The sequence below is a fragment of the Arvicola amphibius genome, chromosome X, assembly GCF_903992535.2.
Source record: "Arvicola amphibius chromosome X, mArvAmp1.2, whole genome shotgun sequence".
In the NCBI taxonomy this organism is placed as follows: domain Eukaryota; kingdom Metazoa; phylum Chordata; class Mammalia; order Rodentia; family Cricetidae; genus Arvicola; species Arvicola amphibius.
The window spans coordinates 71,506,443-71,514,161 of NC_052065.1; positions in this window are offsets into that span (position 1 = coordinate 71,506,443).

A 7,719-nucleotide genomic window follows, 5' to 3' on the forward strand; every position below is an offset into this window, starting at 1 on the left:
TGTTCTTCCTCATGATCTATATAATTGTGGATATTGTGTTTAGTGGCTTAAAATTTAAATATAGAAATGTATGTAAAGTGGCCAGCTGCTTCTCTGTAAATTTTTATGAAATTAAATGAAACTGTCAAGTAAAATTCAAACATAAAGATGGTCTAAGAAGACTATTCTCAATCCTGTACTGGAAGTTCTTTATAGCCTTGTTTTTATTCTTCTAAATACTATCAGTATTTTATTTATTAAATTGAGCACGTCATTATTTATTTTCAAAGATTATGCCCTATTTCTTGGGGTTCTCCATATCAAATTAATTCTCTAAGTCACTCAATAACATCATTATTCTACAAAAGAGAGAGTAAAGAACATGGTTTTTTTTCAATAAGCAAACTTCATAACAAAATTTACATAGCTGTCAGAAATGTGTCATTAATCACATGTTATATTTCCATCAAATCATTGTTTTAAGCATGTTTTAGAAGTAAAAATCCAAAATATAGCAAAGTGCTTTTAACATGTAATAGGTTACAAAGTATACGTGCCTTTTCAGTAAATATTTCAAGAGCAGAGAGCCTCACTAATGTGGAAGAAAAATTTATGGAAAATGAGAGGAAATCTAAGAAAACAAAAATTTGAATAAAATTATAGCTTTAAAGTAAATGAAGTTCTGCTTTATTATTTGGAAGAGTATATTTTTATTTCTTGATTTATTTCATTACTTAATAAAATGAACAAATGACCCTAAAACTTACACTATCTTCAGATACACTAATCCCCTATAAGTGTCCCCCAACTCATCCCAACCCTACTACATCCTTAAACTTTCTTATCCCCAACCCAGTACTTCTTATCCCCAACCATATCCTGTATACCTCATCCCACCACAATTTAGTTCTTTCCTCACCCCTACACCATTTGAGGTATCTTCTCTGCTTTCCTCCTCACCCCATCTAATTCCACAATGACATTGCCCTCATGTTTACTATACCCTATTTATCATGCTCCTTTCCCTTAGTCGAGTCCCAAATTCTATCCAACTCCCACTATACCCTTATTAACTCCTGTCTCAAGTCTCCCATACCTTTGACCCTTAAACTCCACCCCAGCACGTCTCCCCACATTTTGACCTTCAGGAACCAGGACAGAATGAATATTAAGGTAAACACCATGAGTGGAGTAAATATGTCTACTTGATACCTTTGTTAATTTACAAAAAATAAAAGTTCAAAAATTGTATATTTTCCATACTAAAGCAAGATACCTCAAATTGTAACATCCGTAAAATTAAAACAGTTGGATAGGAATGATGATGTGAAAATGTAGGTGCCAGAATACCATGTACTCCCCTGACCAATATTCCTTATTATTTAAAATAAAATGGCTTATGCTAGTCTTTCAAGGATTATGAAAACAAATGAAGCATAGGATTTAAAGAATTTTTTTAGTTTTAAATTTTGTGTTTTGCATGACTTTGAAAGCACCAACTTTTCTTTATATTATATATTATAAAATCATTCTTTTTTAGGCTCTTTGAGAAAAATAAATGGACATACACTACCAATTTCTTCATCTAAATTGTAAAATATATTAATGAAAACGATAAAATACGCACTTTGTGAATTTACCTAGAGCATATTTTTGCTATTAAAATAATATTTTAAGAGTTTATTTTTTAAAAGGACTCACCTTTAGTAGATTTCATTATCTTAAGCAACTAATATTCACCTGCAAACCAACTTCTTTATTCTTATAAATATATTAGAGTAAGATAAAAAGATCATCTTCAAAATAAAATTTACCATAAAATGCAGTGACATTTGTTCATTCTAAATTATAATAAAATTATCAACAGTTAATATTACCCAGATACTCAATGTTTTTGAAGATTATCATGATTATATTAACTAATTTCCATAATTTTTTCATAAGTATACCTACTTGTTCAAAAATAAATTCACATATATTTGAGGGTTTAAAGTTATAAAATAATAGTTTCCAAAGTTCCTTTCTTAAACTGTAATATTTCAGTGCAACATAATGCCATAATGCAGTGCAGAGTGTGTTTCAAAACCAAAATAAATTTCATTAAAAAGTAGTAGCAATTTGAAAATACCCACTATTATCAAAATAAGTAAAAAAAAATCAAACCACCTCTACACATTGTACCTCCCCAGCCTTTACACTCATCAGATACTCCAACCAAGTGTTTCAGTTTGCTCTTAGTACATTCATTATGTTTCAAGTTAGTAACACCATATTTCTCATTTCCTACACCTATCACCAGTGACTAGAGAACAAATCTGTCTAAAATCTGCAAAACCTGGTATGATGCTTACAGCTTTAATATTTATTATGGATGTAAATTTCCACCTTTTGAAAGTAAAGGAAACAACTGGGTTTTATTTTCAAAGTAAAGCAGGACAGTTAAGTGCACTAGTATGGTGAAACATTGTCCATTTTATACTGATGCTGTATTTGATTTTGTGAAATGTGTAGTAGCATTATTTGCTGGCCATTATTGACTTTTCTATTGTTTATTAAATATTTATTGTGATATGTTTAAACAAAGTACCATTCAAAGTGATATCGTAATATATATGTGATGTGTGTGAATTGGCCTGCATTGTATCTTTAAATAAACTGTGGTATAGATTGATGTGATGTTTTTACTTATTCAGGGGTTGAATTATTGAAGCACTAGAGTACTGAACTCCTGGTGCTCATTCTATAAGATTGTACTCATAAAATTCACAACAGGTATTTTAATATCTTGCTAATTTAAAATTCAAATAAAGAATATTGCAGAGGGGTTGTATCCATTTGAAAACTAAATTGCTAAATCAATCTTATTTCTGTAACAGAATTCACTAAACATTTATTAGGACTATGCTCAAAACTAAAAACAAAATTAATTCTACACCTGTTGAAGTAGCTGCTGCTTCTCTTACATAGTCCAAATATAGTTACATGATCTGGGCATTCTTGATTGTAGATAACCCTCTGTGTGTATGTGAGACACAGAGAATATCTGCAAAGAAATCTATACAATAGCAGGAGCACTTTTATTTCATCATTGACAATTTTTGCTACCACCATGTATTTTTTTCTTAACTACACTGAAGAGATTATTTTATATTTTATTTCAACTCCAATATTACCTAACCTGTACATATCATATAAACATAACTTTAGCCCTGATGGGTTGGTAAACATGAATATGGAGATTCCAAATATTAAGTTAGGTGTCTGAATCAGTTGTGAATAAAAATAAGACATCCAATCAACTTTTTTACATTAAAAATTGTGATTTGTTCTAAATATTTTACCTGTTTCATTTATGTATAAAATCTCATCAACATTCATTTTTTCTTCATGCAAAATAAACTCATATAATATGGCTTGCCCAAATCTTATTAATGAGACCGGTAACCAGAAGTGGTTCATGTTACAGAAATAAAAATAACAATTCACCACCTCTTACATTTTGAAAACTAAATTTCAACTCTTGGATAATAGTGTTTTGCCTAACTATTTTCAATTTTGTATTTGTATCTTGTTGAGACTTGTACTCTATGTAATCTATAAGTGTCAGCTGCTTCTCTTCTCAAGTAAATTGTGATACTAATTGTGATTGGTGTCATTTTCTTATACTATATTTCTGCCAATTACCTTGTTAATATTTTGTGTCTGGTAAAATTTATTGATGGTTATTGCCATTGTGTTGTCCTCACTATTTTCCAACACATAACAATGATGTATAAGGTGCATTGCAAAATGTTTAAATTTGCTCTTTTTTCTAGTACGTGAATCTGCTGGAAAAATAAATATTTGACACAATAGTGAAAGTAATATATTTCTTCCTGAATTGAAATTGTCTTTTGCTTTAAGTACTTCATTATGTGAGTTTATATTTCAATAAATGGTGTCATCTGCATTCAAATATTATATTGTCTCCTTTTATTTTTTAAGACATTTCCTATAGAAACTTGCCTAAAACACAGACCTTTTAATAGAAAAATAAGAAAAAAACTGAGCATCATGGTGCACACCTTTAAATCCAACACTTGGGAAGGAGAATCAGAAAGATCTCTGAATTTGAGGCTAGACTAGTCTACACAGTGAATTCTACACCACTCAGGACTACATAGTAAGATCCTGTCTCAAAAGAATGCTGTTAGAAACAAACAGAAAATGAATAAAGGCAAGAAAATACGAATACAGTTATTTGAAAGCTTAAGAAATTACTACATACCCCACAAAACAGAGAAAATTAAAACAACGACAAGCAAGTTTGACCAAGTACTTTAAATCTTTAAGCCAATATATCAAGCTCCTGAGAAACACCAACTTCTATAAAAACCCATGATTTCGAGCAGTTTCCTGCTACTGCACCAAGGCCACACACCCAGACAGGTGAGAGGCTGCCTGCCAGACAGGCCTAAAAATGCCCGCAAGGGAGTGAGGGCACCTTCAGCATGTGCTGCAGGGTCTGCTATGTTCTACTCGACCCCACCTTGCCCCCATATTCGCCCATTTGTCACGCCTTTTTGTCCACAAAGACAGACACCTACTCAGAGTAAAGGGTTGGGAAAAGGTTTATCAAGCAAATGGACCTAAGAAACAAGCCGGTGTGGCCATTCTAATTTCTAACAAAGTTGACTTCAAACTAAAATCAATCAGAAGAGTTGGAGAGGGACACTTTTTACTCATAACAGGAAAAATCCATCAGAATGAAATCTCAATCCTGAATATCTATGCCCCTAATATAAAAGCACCCACTTATGTAAAAGAAACATTACTAGAACTCAAGACAGACATCAAATCACACACACTAATAGTAGGAGACTTTAACACTCCTCTCTCACCAATGGACACGTCAGTCAGACAGAAAACGAACAGAGAAATAGGAGAATTAATGGAGATAATGAATCAAATGGACTTAACAGACATCTATAGAACATTTCACCCAAATAGGAAAGAATATACCTTCTTCTCTGCAGATCATGGAACCTTCTCGAAAATTGACCACATACGTGGTAACAAAGCAAACTTTCACAGTTACAAAAAAATATTAGTAACCACCTGTGTCTTATCTGATAGCCATGGTTTAAAGATAGAATTCAACAACAATGCTACCCCCAGAAAGCCTACAAACTCATGCAAACTGAACAGTCAACTACTGAACCACACCTGGGTCAAGGAAGAAATAAAGAAAGAAATTAAAGTCTTCCTTGAATTTAATGAAAATAAAGGCACAACATACTCAAACATTTGGGACACTATGAAAGCAGTGCTATAAGGACAGTTTATAGCACTAAGTGCCCACTTAAAGAAAACAGAGAAAGCACACATTGGAGACTTAACAGCACAACTGAAAGCTCTAGAAAAAAGAAGCAGACTCACCTAGGAGGAGAAGAAGACTGGAAATAATCAAACTGAGGGCTGAAATCAACAAAATAGAAACTCAGAAAACAATCCAAAGAATCAATGAAACAAAAAGCTGGTTCTTGGATAAAATCTTCAAGATTGACAAACCCCTAGCCAAACTAATCAAACGGCAGTGAAAGTACATGCAAATTAATAAGATCAGAAATGAAAAGGGGGACATAACCGCAGACACAGAGGAAATTCAGAGAATCATTAGATCTGACTACAAAAGCCTGTATTGCACAAAATTGGAAAATGTAAAAGAAATGGACATTTTTTTTTAGATAAGTAATATATACCAAAGTTAAACCAGGGCCAAGGGAGCAATCTACATAGTCCTGTTAGTCGTGAAGAATTAGAAACTGTTATCAAAAACTTCCCTACCAAAAGAAGCCCAGGACCAGATGGTGATGGAGGACTCTCGTTGGTTAATAAAGAAACTGCCTTGGCTTTTTGATAGGGTAGGAATTAGATAGGTGGAGTAGACAGAACAGAATGCTGGGAAGAAGGGAAGTTAGACGCCATGCCTCTCCTCAGTGAGACAGATGCCATGGAGCCAGCCGCCAGGTCAGACATGCTGAATCTTCCTGGTAAGCCACCACCTCATGGTGCTACACACATTATTAGAAATGGGTTAATCAAGATGTTAGAATTAGCCAATAAGAGGCTAGAGCTAATGGGCCAAGCAGTGTTTAGAAGAATACAGTTTCTGTGTAATTTTTCTGGGGCTAAGGTAGCCATGGGGGAGCCAGGTGGAATGAAAAGCAGACCTGCTTGCCTCATCACTACAAGATGGTTTCAATGCAGAATTCTCCCAGAAGTTCCAAGAAGACCTAATACCTATATAATTTTCCATTTAGTTATTTCTTTCCTAGCTTGGCATTTTATTAGTTTTAAAGAAAAACCACGGAACAGGAAATCTGTAAATCTCAGCAGCAGCCCTGAGTCTAAGAATGAAAAAGTAAAGGGGAAAAGCCATGCTATTTGACATAGCAGCATGGAGGTCCATCACAAGGTACCAGACTGTCACATGGTGGGAAGAGTAAGCTTTAGAGAAACAGTAAGGAAACTCAAAGTATTAAAGCATGGAATAGAATAGAACAGAACAGAACAGAACAGAACAGAACAGAACAGAATAGAATAGAAGAATAGAATGTAGAAAGCTTGGTGGCTGTCATAGTTCATGTTACTATAGCAATGATGAAACACCATGACCAATGCAACTTGGAAAGGATGGGGTTATTTGACTTGTACTTCAAAATCATTGCTTATCTTTGAAGGAAGTCTGGATAGGAATGCAAACAAGTCAGGAACATGGAGGCAGGAACTGATGCAGAGGCCATAGAGAAATGCTGCTTACTGGTGTAGCGGGCGTGGTCGGCCAACAATGGGAAATAACCAAACTAGCCTTATATGAAATACCCAGCTTTAATAAATACTCAGCTTGGTGCAGTAGAGTTCCATCTGGATAGGTGAGTGTGCAGGACCCTGGGGCAACCTGCCCTGGAAGAGAGCACAGACAGTCTCCCCCAGCTCGTGGAGCAGGCTTGTCTTTGGTTCTCATGTCCCTGCCTCCCACAAGCCTTCCCTAGTGTATTCAAGTGTCCTGCTCCTGTACCTTAAGGCCATCCACCCAAAGGGGTGAGAGACTGGCCTCCAAGCAGGTCTGAGGATTCCTGCAAGGGAGTGCGGGCTCCTTCAGATTGTGATGCAAGGAATAGCTCCTGCTCCGGCACTGAGAAGATCCAACGAGATTCAGTCACAGCAAAGATTGGTCTAAGACACCAAGTACCTCCCGGCTCCATTTGAAGGAAAAGATGGGCAAGCGCCAATGCAAGAACTCCTCCAACAACATGAAAGGCAACATGACATCACCAGAATCCAGACATCCCGAAAGAACAAGAATTGAACAGCCTACTCCAGAAGATATAGAAGAAACCGACCTTAAACAGTACTTTATGAAAATAATAGAGGATCTTAAACAGGAGGTAAAAAACTGCCATAAAGAAATGGAGATGACAAACAAAAAGGAAGACAAAATAAATAAATCTCTCAAAGATACCCAAGAAAAACAAGAAAAAGCAATCAAACAGGAAAGGGAAAGAGTACAAGACCTGAAAAATGAAATGGAGGTAATGAAGAAAACACAATCTGAGGGAAGACTGGAAATGGAAATTCTGAGTAAATGAACAGAAACGTCAGAGACAAGTAATTCCAACCAAATACAAGAGATGGAAGAAAGAATATCGTACTCTGAAGATACTATAGAGGAAATAAACTCACAGATTAAAGAACAAA